This window comes from Blennius ocellaris (assembly GCF_963422515.1).
Source record: "Blennius ocellaris genome assembly, contig: SUPER_21_unloc_1, whole genome shotgun sequence".
NCBI classification, from domain to species: domain Eukaryota; kingdom Metazoa; phylum Chordata; class Actinopteri; order Blenniiformes; family Blenniidae; genus Blennius; species Blennius ocellaris.
Genome location: NW_027662311.1, coordinates 715,991 through 729,261, shown reverse-complemented (window position 1 = coordinate 729,261; position 13,271 = coordinate 715,991).

Below are 13,271 nucleotides of genomic sequence, written 5' to 3'. Positions count from 1 at the left end.
ACTATATACCAAATAAAGGTTTTATCAGCTCTATCAATTACAATGGTCAAATTGTCTCAATGGCTACAGACAGAAAATCGTGGATTTAAATCCACCTGGAGGTGTTTGTGGAATTAACTTGTGTGTGCATGTGTTTCCTCAGGGTTCTCTGGTTTTCTTCCATAGTCCAATTCAATGCATGTTAATGGTAATACTAAACTGACTCTCTGTGTATGTCCCGTGGTAGACTGATGACGTGTTCTGTTTCTTTTGAAACGTATTTTCAGTGACGGCCAGACCAGACGTCAATATAATGTTCAGGAAAGACGTCTCAAAAAACTTTCATTCAGGCTCTTCTGAGGAAGTCTTCTGGATGTCTAGAGACATCGTCTTTAGTTGTGTTCTGGACCTACATGTTGACACAAAGAACAGTGGCTGTGTAAAACACATTGGTTACTGTGGAACTGTGCTGTGTATTCATCAACAACATCTCACATGTTGGAAGATAAACAAGAGCACGGAGCAACATTTTATCAAAAATAATTTATTTATGAAAAATTATTCATTAGAATAAATTGGTTATTTATCCAATAATAATGACATTGGGCCACCACCAGCTAAACTGGAAATAGTTAATGCCAAAAAAAGTGTTATTTAAATTGATTTATGTTTCTCTTTAGATATAACAATCTTGAATAACAGGGAAGGTGTGAGATTGGAGCGCAGGCTGTTTCAAACCAGTGAACCAGGACCGCTTGACCCCGTCAGCTAGAAAGGGTATGTACTGGGTTTCAGAAGATGGCAGTGCCTCGAAGTCAGTGGGGACGCGCACTGGGTGGATGTCTGTGACTCCCCCCCCCCCCCCTTTTTGTGCGAGTCCCTTGCGAAGATCGTGTGATAATCGCGGGAGACCTCCTCATACAAATGCATCTCCTTGTTTCTGTTGTGGTAAAGTGCGAGCCTCAGCAGAGCGTTGCTCGGTCTTTGACTCGAAGCCTGAATAAGGTTCTTCTGGTACAGACATGGTCTGTTTACCTGAAATGTCTGTATTCTCTGGTTGAGTCATTGGAGCGTGCACAACCATGTCACCTTCGGTGCTCGGTTTTGTACCCTGAAGAACCTGTTCAAGGTTAACATGGTGAGCGCTGGTGATGGTTTTGGTTGTGGAAATGAGGAGAGTTGTGTCATGCGTGTCGTCGCTGGTGAGGGACGAAGGCAGATTGTCAATGAGATGAGAATTAGTTCAAGATTGTGGAATGAACTGTCAGTTAACATCTCTAAAGGTGGAAATGCGGTCACTTTAATCTGACCAGGTGTCAGATTTTGGACCCGTGGGTTGGCTGAACGATTGCTGTTAGAAGCTGGGTGGCCTAGTTCTTAGCCAATGGGAGTCGGGCTGACGACTTGGGACCAAAGGCGCCGTTTGGTGGCAGCGAGTCGGTTTAGGATGTCCTGACCAATAAGCAGTTCTTCTGTGTCCAGATCAGTGACGTGGATGGGATGCGTCGCTGACATGTCCTGCAAAGCTGTTGACCCAGACACATTGAGTGATGTGGTGCAAGTCCTGAGTGAAGCCTCGGTTGTTTATGCTACACTCTTCCACCTGAAGTGGCTTTCCTTAAGTGGCATGCGCAAGCGTGGTTCTAGCAACCCGTGCGAAGGTGTCTGAACACATGAGGGGGATTTCTGACCCAGTACCAAGCAGTGAGAGAGTGTCAACAACCCCTACCACCACTGAAGTGTATCTGTGGTTGGCATAGCCAAGATTACCCAAGAATGTCAAATGGGCCTCTTTCACCTCCTGGATCTCCTCCTCCTGCCAAAATGAACTTTGTGTGCGGAGGGGAGGGGCCAAGTCATGCGGTCAGGGGGAGCCAGGTCCCTTCTTACCAGGCGGGTTCAGGTGCTGCTTCACCACTCTGATGCAGGTTTTAATCCACTGTGGGACATCTGCATCCCAGTTGTTTTGAGTCTGACCTCAGCCTCGGTTTTTAGACTTACCTCTCCTCACCTGAGACCTCAGGACACCTGCATCACCATCATAGTTTTCACCTGAACGGTGGTGCAGCTCCCACACCATCTGCGCATGTTTGCGGAGGTCTTTCATGGTGGGGTTTTGGTCCTGCAGAAAAGGGCGACATCGATCCACACACTGTTGTGGAGGTTGTTAACGAAGAGGGACTTAAAAGTCTGGTCTTTGTCCAATCCTGGTGCATTGTGGCCTTGGAAGTAGGCAGCCCTTAGGCACCTATAAATACTATCTGGGAGTCTCCGCCCCCTTTTGAGTGATTGTAAATGCACCAAAGTTTGCAGAGGCAGGATCATTGTGCAGATGATCCTGCTTCCCTAAGTGCATGACAGAGGGCTGAGTAATGGTCTCTGATGGCAGATGGGAGGGACTCTATGTAAACATGGACACTCCTGGATGTCATCTTCCAGAGAAGCGTAAGCTTCTCTCGGGACGAAGGATGAGGCAGGTTGAAGAGGCAGCGTTCAACCTCCACCAGGTTGTCCGCTACACGAATCTCTGGGTTGTTTGGTTCGAACTGCTCTATGTCCTCTGCAAGGGACTCAAGCTGGCTGGTCCAAAGACCAGGTACCCTTGGGATATCGGAATGGTCAGAGTCATCTGAGCTAGAACATCCTGGTTCTCTCCGGTGGAGAGAGTGAGGGAGCTGATAGCACTGTCAGGTGCTGGAAAATGACAATGTTCCTTCTCCTGAAAAGGAGTGAAAGAGCTGCGAGACCACGTGGTGGTGTGGCTGAGAGCACTGATATCCATCAGTGTGTCATAGCAACTCGCTGTTGAGGTTTCTTCTCTCCTGTGTAGACAGGCATAGAAGACCGGCGACAACAGTCTTCAACTGGGTCATGTGGCTCCCGAGGTATCTTTGCTCTGAGCACGCAGTGTCTCTGACGACTCATGGTAGGAGTCACGCAAAAGCTGTGTTTCGAAAAGTGCGAAAATGTTGTTAATGCACCTGTGGCTTTCACTTCTGTAGTCTATACAAATTGTAACCTCGCAACTGCAACACAGTGTTTTTAGCACCTTGGGTGAGCAATAGTTGTGTTAGTGTACATTTATCTGGGTGAACTTGAATAGTGAAAGTACGAGTTTGTCCTAATGAAATTAAAACTTTATTCTAAAAACATACTCAGTATCTCGTCTGAAGCATCTTTTCGGCCACAACTGATGAAAAGACCATAACAGTCAAATCCAGCATAATAAAAGAGGTTGAAACTGCTTTAACCTAATAAACACTTCATGTTTAAACTTGAATTGAAAAGTACCAGTTTGCTCTAAGGAAATAAAAACTTTATTCCAAAATTACTCTATATCCCGTGTGGAGCATCATTTCGGCCACTCCTGATGAAATGAAAATAGCAGTTACTCCACCAAATAAAACTGGTTGAAACTGCTTGAACCTGATAAACAAATCATTTAAAACTTGAATAGTTAAAGTACTAGTTTGTTCTAATGAAATAAAAACTTTATTCCAAAATCACTCTATATCCCATGAGGAGCATCATTTCGGCCACTCCTGATGAAATGAAAATAGCAGTTACTCCACTAAATAAAACTGGTTGAAACTGCTTGAACCTGATAAACACATCATTTAACCTTGAATTGAGAAAGAATTTCTAGTTTGTTCTAAGGAAATAAAAACTTTCTTCCAAAATTACTCTATATCCCGTGTGGAGCATCATTTCGGCCACTCCTGGTGAAATGAAAATAGCAGTTACTCCACTAAATATAATTGGTTGAAATTACTTGCAACTGCTAAGTCCATCATGTTTAAACTTGAATTGAGAAAGTACTAGTTTGTTCTAATGAAATACAAACTTTATTCCAAAATTACTCTATATCCCGTGTGGAGCATCATTTCGGCCACTCCTGATGAAATGAAAATAGCAGTTACTCCACTAAATAAAACTGGTTGAAACTGCTTGAACCTGATAAACACATAATTTTAACTTGAATTGAGAAAGTACTAGTTTGTTCTAATGAAATAAAAACTTTCTTCCAAAATTACTCTATATCCCGTCTGGAGCATCATTTCGGCCACTCCTAATGAAATGAAAATAGCAGTTACTCCACTAAATAAAACTGGTTGAAACTGCTTGAACCTGATAAACACATCATTTAACCTTGAATTGAGAAAGTACTAGTTTGTTCTAATGAAATAAAAACTTTATTACAAAATCACTCTATATCTCGTGTGGAGCATCATTTCGGCCACTACTGATGAAATGAAAATAGCAGTTGCTCCACCAATACAACTGGTTGAAACTGCTTGAACCTGATAAACACATCATTTTAACTTTAATTGAGAAAGTACTAGTTTGTTCTAATGAAATAAAAACTTTATTCCAAAATTACTCAATATCCCGTGTGGAGCATCATTTCGGCCACTCCTGATGAAATGAAAATAGCAGTTACTCCACTAAATAAAACTGGTTGAAACTGCTTGAACCTGATAAACACATCATTTTAACTTGAATTGAGAAAGTACTAGTTTGTTCTAATGAAATAAAAACTTTCTTCCAAAATCACTCTATATCTCGTGTGGAGCATCATTTCGGCCACTACTGATGAAATGAAAATAGCAGTTACTCCACTAAATAAAACTGGTTGAAACTGCTTGAACCTGATAAACACATAATTTTAACTTGAATTGAGAAAGTACTAGTTTGTTCTAATGAAATAAAAACTTTCTTCCAAAATTACTCTATATCCCGTCTGGAGCATCATTTCGGCCACTCCTAATGAAATGAAAATAGCAGTTACTCCACTAAATAAAACTGGTTGAAACTGCTTGAACCTGATAAACACATCATTTAACCTTGAATTGAGAAAGTACTAGTTTGTTCTAATGAAATAAAAACTTTATTCCAAAATCACTCTATATCTCGTGTGGAGCATCATTTCGGCCACTACTGATGAAATGAAAATAGCAGTTGCTCCACCAATACAACTGGTTGAAACTGCTTGAACCTGATAAACACATCATTTTAACTTTAATTGAGAAAGTACTAGTTTGTTCTAATGAAATAAAAACTTTATTCCAAAATTACTCAATATCCCGTGTGGAGCATCATTTCGGCCACTCCTGATGAAATGAAAATAGCAGTTACTCCACTAAATAAAACTGGTTGAAACTGCTTGAACCTGATAAACACATCATTTTAACTTGAATTGAGAAAGTACTAGTTTGTTCTAATGAAATAAAAACTTTCTTCCAAAATTACTCTATATCCCGTCTGGAGCATCATTTCGGCCACTCCTAATGAAATGAAAATAGCAGTTACTCCACTAAATAAAACTGGTTGAAACTGCTTGAACCTGATAAACACATCATTTTAACTTGAATTGAGAAAGTACTAGTTTGTTCTAATGAAATAAAAACTTTCTTCCAAAATTACTCTATATCCCGTGTGGAGCATCATTTCGGCCACTCCTAATGAAATGAAAATAGCAGTTACTCCACTAAATATAATTGGTTGAAAGTGCTTGCAACTGCTAAGTCCATCATGTTTAAACTTGAATTGAGAAAGTACTAGTTTGTTCTAAGGAAATAAAAACTTTATTCCAAAATTACTCTATATCCCGTGTGGAGCATCATTTCGGCCACTCCTGATGAAATGAAAATAGCAGTTACTCCACTAAATATAATTGTTTGAAAGTGCTTGCAACTGCTATGTCCATCATGTTTATCCTTGAATTGAGAAAGTACTAGTTTGTTCTAATGAAATAAAAACTTTATTCCAAAATCACTCTATATCCCGTGTGGAGCATCATTTCGGCCACTACTGATGAAATGAAAATAGCAGTTACTCCACTAAATAAAACTGGTTGAAACTGCTTGAACCTGATAAACACATAATTTTAACTTGAATTGAGAAAGTACTAGTTTGTTCTAATGAAATAAAAACTTTCTTCCAAAATTACTCTATATCCCGTGTGGAGCATCATTTCGGCCACTCCTAATGAAATGAAAATAGCAGTTACTCCACTAAATAAAACTGGTTGAAACTGCTTGAACCTGATAAACACATCATTTAACCTTGAATTGAGAAAGTACTAGTTTGTTCTAATGAAATAAAAACTTTATTCCAAAATCACTCTATATCTCGTGTGGAGCATCATTTCGGCCACTACTGATGAAATGAAAATAGCAGTTGCTCCACCAATACAACTGGTTGAAACTGCTTGAACCTGATAAACACATCATTTTAACTTTAATTGAGAAAGTACTAGTTTGTTCTAATGAAATAAAAACTTTATTCCAAAATTACTCAATATCCCGTGTGGAGCATCATTTCGGCCACTCCTGATGAAATGAAAATAGCAGTTACTCCACTAAATAAAACTGGTTGAAACTGCTTGAACCTGATAAACACATCATTTTAACTTGAATTGAGAAAGTACTAGTTTGTTCTAATGAAATAAAAACTTTCTTCCAAAATTACTCTATATCCCGTCTGGAGCATCATTTCGGCCACTCCTAATGAAATGAAAATAGCAGTTACTCCACTAAATAAAACTGGTTGAAACTGCTTGAACCTGATAAACACATCATTTTAACTTGAATTGAGAAAGTACTAGTTTGTTCTAATGAAATAAAAACTTTCTTCCAAAATTACTCTATATCCCGTGTGGAGCATCATTTCGGCCACTCCTAATGAAATGAAAATAGCAGTTACTCCACTAAATATAATTGGTTGAAAGTGCTTGCAACTGCTAAGTCCATCATGTTTAAACTTGAATTGAGAAAGTACTAGTTTGTTCTAAGGAAATAAAAACTTTATTCCAAAATTACTCTATATCCCGTGTGGAGCATCATTTCGGCCACTCCTGATGAAATGAAAATAGCAGTTACTCCACTAAATATAATTGTTTGAAAGTGCTTGCAACTGCTATGTCCATCATGTTTATCCTTGAATTGAGAAAGTACTAGTTTGTTCTAATGAAATAAAAACTTTATTCCAAAATCACTCTATATCCCGTGTGGAGCATCATTTCGGCCACTACTGATGAAATGAAAATAACAGTTACTCCACTAAATAAAACTGGTTGAAACTGCTTGAACCTGATAAACACATCATTTAACCTTGAATTGAGAAAGTACTAGTTTGTTCTAATGAAATAAAAACTTTATTCCAAAATCACTCTATATCTCGTGTGGAGCATCATTTCGGCCACTCCTAATGAAATGAAAATAGCAGTTACTCCACTAAATAAAACTGGTTGAAACTGCGTGAACCTGATAAACACATCATTTAACCTTGAATTGAGAAAGTACTAGTTTGTTCTAATGAAATAAAAACTTTATTCCAAAATCACTCTATATCCCGTGAGGAGCATCATTTCGGCCACTACTGATGAAATGAAACTAGCAGTTACTCCACTAAATAAAACTGGTTGAAACTGCTTGAACCTGATAAACACATCATTTAACCTTGAATTGAGAAAGTACTAGTTTGTTCTAATGAAATAAAAACTTTATTCCAAAATCACTCTATATCTCGTGTGGAGCATCATTTCGGCCACTACTGATGAAATGAAAATAGCAGTTGCTCCACCAATACAACTGGTTGAAACTGCTTGAACCTGATAAACACATCATTTTAACTTGAATTGAGAAAGTACTAGTTTGTTCTAATGAAATAAAAACTTTCTTCCAAAATTACTCTATATCCCGTGTGGAGCATCATTTCGGCCACTCCTAATGAAATGAAATTAGCAGTTACTCCACTAAATATAATTGGTTGAAAGTACTTGCAACTGCTAAGTCCATCATGTTTAACCTTGAATTGAGAAAGTACTAGTTTGTTCTAAGGAAATAAAAACTTTATTCCAAAATCACTCTATATCCCGTGAGGAGCATCATTTCGGCCACTACTGATGAAATGAAAATAGCAGTTACTCCACTAAATATAATTGGTTGAAAGTACTTGCAACTGCTAAGTCCATCATTTAAAAGTTGAATAGTGAGAGTTTAGTATGTTTCGTGAAATACAAACTTTATTCTAAAAACACACTCAGTATCTCGTCTGAAGCATTTTTTCGGCCACAACTGATGAGAAGACCATAAGCAGTCAAATCCAGCAGAATGAAACTGCTTCAACCTGATAAACACTTCATGTTTAAACTTGAATAGTGAAAGTACGACTATGGTCTAGTAAAATACAAACTTTATTCTAAAAACCAACTCTCAAGCTCCTCATCCTATCTCTAAGGGTGCGCTCAGCCACCCTACGCAGGAAGCTCACTTCAACCGCTTGTATCCGGGATCTCGTTCTTTCGGTCATGACCCATAGTTCATGGCTGTGGTGGAGGCAATAACTCGGGTCTGGGAGGAGTTTGGAGAGGCCATGGAAGAGGACTTTCGGTCTGCCCCGAGGAAATTCTGGCAAACCGACTCCATGCTCCGGGAGCATGGAGTCCGGGGCCCTTCATCCCTGCAACATCGCGTGACACGGGGACGGTACCTCTGGACAGGCAGAATGGGGTCGTGGTCCCTCTCTTCAAGGAGGGGGATCGGAGGGTGTGTTCCAACTACAGAGGGATCACACTCCTCAGCCTCCCCAGGAAAGTCTATTCCAGTGTACTGGAGTGGAGGGTCCGGCCGTTAGTCAAACCTTGGATCCAAGAGGAATAATGCGGTTTTCATTCTGGTCGTGGAACACTGGACCAGCTCTATACCCTCCACCAGCTGCTTGAGGGTTCATGGGAGTTTGCCCAACCAGTCCACATGTGTTTTCTGGATCTTGAGAAGGCGTTCGACCGCGTCCCCTGAGACATCCTGTGGGGGGGTGCTCCGGGAGCATGGAGTCCGGGGCCCTTTGTTAAGCGCTGTTCGGTCTTTGTATTCCCGGAACAGGAGTTTGGTTTGCATTGGCGGCAATAAGTCGGACCTGTTTGCAGTGGTTTCACCTGATCCGCCAGTGGCAGACAGAAAAAAGCATTAGTCAAATCTATACAAGAGAAAAATCTATGTTCAGGTGAGAGATGTGACAACGCAGTTTTGAGATGTCTGGAATCTCGTTTCTCTGCACATGTTGCCGGGACCGGCAGCCTGGGGGGACTCGGCTGAGATCCTCAACACCAGCCCCTGGGTACTTCTCAGGGTGATAAAGAGGAAGTGGTCCGAGCCCAGGTGAACGGGTCGATTTAAGGTCGTCGAGAGGACGTCTCACGCTGTTCGGCTGAGTGACAAAGGCTCCCCAGGAAAGTCTATTCCAGGGTACTGGAGAGGAGGGTCCGGCCGTTAGTCGAACCCTGGATAAAAGAGGAACAATGCGGTGCCATCTGTTGCAGTGTACTCTGGCGGGAGAACCACATCGCACTCTTCAGGAGACCTCCATCCATCTGAAGCAAGTTGCCCCTGGATTGGCTGATCCAGGAGACAGCTCCACACGTCAAAGGGCGGAATAATCCCTGTACACCGAAGTAAGAAGAACACAGAGAAGTAGACGGCAGCAAGGGAGGAGGTGAAATAGCGCTCCTCTCTGTTCATGTGACGTGCCAAGTCCATCCATCCATCCATCCATTTTCTGCCGCTTATCCGGGGCCGCGTCGCGGAGGCAACTCTGCTCAGACTTCCCTCACCCCAGACACTTCCTCCAGCTCTTCCGGTGGCACCCCAAGGCGTTCCCAGGCCAGCCGAGAGACAGGGCAACTCCAGAGAGAGAGGGCAACTCCAGAGCAGTGGAGTATCCAGCCCCCGTCGAGGAGCTGGGTTCCGGAGTCCAAGCTGTAAGTGGAGGCGAGCCCGACTATATCTAGACGGTATCTCTCAGCCTCCCTCACAAGCTCGGGCTCCTTCCCCCCCAGCGAGGTCACATTCCATGTCCCAATAGCCAGATTCTGTGGCCGGGGATCGGGTCGTCGAGGCCTCTGCCGTCGACTGCCCCCCAATCCACAATGCACCCAACCCCTACGGCAGCCTCTGTAGGTGGTGGGCCCACAGGAGGGGCAAGTCCCCCGACAACATAGCTCCGAGGGTCATTCGGGTGCTCAAACTCCCCCACCACGACAAGGTTGCAGTTCAAGGGGGAGTCACCACCGTTTAAAAGTTTTGTATGTTGCTATTTGAGTATATGATTGTTGATTTTGCTTACATATGACCTCTATTATACGAAGAGTGCCTCATACTGTATTGACACTAATTATTGACCTCTGGGGTCAGAGGTCAAAAGGGGAATTGAAGGAATATAGTGGTTGAACATTTGTTTTCTGTGTGACAACTGGACATATTGTATTCAGTTGTGTTTCTACACTACTGGGGTTTCTCCCACTGCCCAAGTTGGGAAAACACAGCTATAAATCCATGTTCAGGGACATTCCAAGTTGGTTGGCGATGTCTCCTCAGTGCTCTACTTGCAAAAACATGGTCAAGGTAAGATTGGATCAACAGATAAGAGGTCACTTTGTCCCACAGAACGTCAAGCTCTGAGAAGAACCAGTTTGAAGCAGTTTTGGGAACAAAGGAATAGCAAATTCACTATAGCAACGCATACATCACGAGGAACCGACCAATGTGAGGTTGAGGTGGTGTATGCAAATGTATAAATATGAACCACGTGTTGCAGTTGTGCCCTTCTTCATTGTAAACCTGGCCTGCACACTTGGGTCTGCAAGGAAGAACGGTCTGAGCTCGTATTATGTAATCTGATATATGTATTTTTGTAATCTCTTGTTTGTGTGATTATTAAATTCACTATTGAAGAAATTAACTCTGTTCCTGCCTCTCCCGGATCAAACGAACAAGCAGGAATTCAGGGGAACACAGGAACGAATTCCAACACTAAGCATCTCTACCTAAAGTCAGTTTTTTTTTTTTTTATTAAACCAGCCTGAGCAGCTCCATCTAGAGACAGTAACGTGATTTTCTAAATCAAACCAGCCTGAGCAGCACCATCTAGAGACAGTAACGTGATTTTCTAAATCAAACCAGCCTGATCAGCTCTATCTAAAGACAGTAATGTGATTTTCTAGATCAAACCAGCCTGATCAGCTCTATCTAAAGGCAGTAACACAATTTGTCTAGATTAAACCAGCCTGAGCAGCTCTATCTTAAGAAAATAACATGATTTTTTTCTCAATTAAACCAGCCTGAGCAGCTCTATCTTAAAGGAGTACAGTAGGATTTTCCCGAATTTTAGGAAAGAACCGCCCTCTCCACCTTTTGAAAAATGCACGCAAAGCTCTACCTGCTCCCGAGATGGAACGCCTACTAAAACGTGTGCGAGAGACATGAACGAGCCCAGTTCTCCTCGTGCACGCACTGTTTACAAGTCACAAGTCAGCATCGCTTACACAAGCTCACTTTACAAGAAGATTTGAACTTTTTCCACTAATCAACCCTGGAAAGTTACAATATAGACATAGATAACTTTTACTGGAAGTGATTTGAAATGGATTTCTCCAAATAGAATGCCAAACTTTACCTGTCGAGTAGAAACTTCGCGACTGAAGCATCAGTGGGAAGCCCAACCTGGGCTTTCAGCGCACGCCATCGTGTGAAAGAATCTCCCAAAAACACTCTGGTCTTGTTTCTCTCTTCCGAAGCCTTTCTCTTCTTCTCATACACTTCGAAGACACTTTTTCTCTTTTGTGACCCTCTGCCATTTTCAAAGTACCCGGTGAGAACTGCGAGCTCGCTGAAGGCGCAGCTCACCATATACACCTGAAAGCGCGCATGCGCAGAAAGTGAAAACTAATAGATCCACGCTACCTGGGGACGAGCACATACGACGGCCTTGCGTAATATATCACCAGAATGATTGACAGTTGGGAGTACCAATAGTCTTGATGATCCACCCGGAAAAAGAAAATCCTCCTGTACACCTTTAAGACAGTAACATGATTTTACTTGATTAAACTAGCCTGAGAAGCTCTATCTTAAAAAAGTACACTCAAAAATGAAATGACAGAATTGTTCTTTCAGTGTGACATGATTTTCCTCGATTAAACCATGGTCCAAGTGGAGGAACGTGGGAGCAGCGCTTCAAAGGGTTGAGTGGAAATCTCCACCAACGGCTGATCCCACGTTTCATCGGGCTCATCCATCCCTCCGGACAGGGCCTCACAGCCAGAGACAGGTGAGCCGTTTAGGGACTATTCAGTAACAAGAACTTAGAGCTGTGATTTCACTTGTATATAAGTTAAAGATGTAAAGCAAAGTTGGACTCTTCAGGTGATGAAATATACATTAAATGTCCACCAATGACTGTTGAGATGGTTGATCATTTAGTTTTAAACGTAGTAAACATAGAAAATACTTTGGCTGGTTATTGTGATTAAATTAAATTACATATCACAACAAAACATGCTTTTAAAATAACAAAGACATTTGATCCAAATTACATTGAATTTAATACAAGAGACCCATTCTACAAAACAAACCTTTCCTCCTGCAATTAGCCTTTCAATACCACCTCACTCCGTGTGTGTTGTCCTCACAATCAATCAAAGTGATCTGGTGTCTCCTGGTGTTGATCTTAAGAGTCTCTCAACTTGTGGAACCTGTGCATTTAACACTTTTCTTTTGTCTACAGTGTGTTGTGGGAATCTCCCAGAACCTGTATCTCGCCCACCTTGCTGCTCCTCCTGTCACCTGCAGTACAAGGTGATTTCGTCTGTCCACTTCTGGCTCTAAAGACTCTTCTGGCTGTTTGTACCTACATGAACATCATTACATGCAGCTTGTTTACCAGAGCTTTACTTCAAGTCATTGCACAGCTAGAAAACTTTAGTTTAGTAAGTCTCAGTAAGGTCTGAGTGTGTATCACATGTTTAGGTGCAACCAGGGTTGGGTAGTCATGGAATACATGTAACAGTGTTACATAATTAGGATACAAAAAACATATAACTGTAATCTGTTACAGTACATAAAAAAATGTGTAATCTCGTTACAGGTATGCTCGATAAAAACTGGGATTACTGAGCAGGATTACAGTAGAAATCAGATGGAATAAACTAGAAATGCAGCTGTCACATGCGCCATGCACTGGCATTGCGACACTTCCCGACGCTTTCAGGCTGACAATCCATGCTTTGCCATGGATTCTGCAGACAGTTGCTTTCATCACTATGTTTTAAAGTCGGAGAAATCTCTTAACCTCTCTGTACAATGCAAACTATGTCTCCCAGAAGTGAAAGTGCTGTGAACATCCAGGAACTGGACATCTCACCTGAAGAAACATAGAAACATAAAACCTGCTCACTTTCACTGATACACACATGGACTCTGTTTACTAGTTTTATTAGCTCGTAATATGCTTCC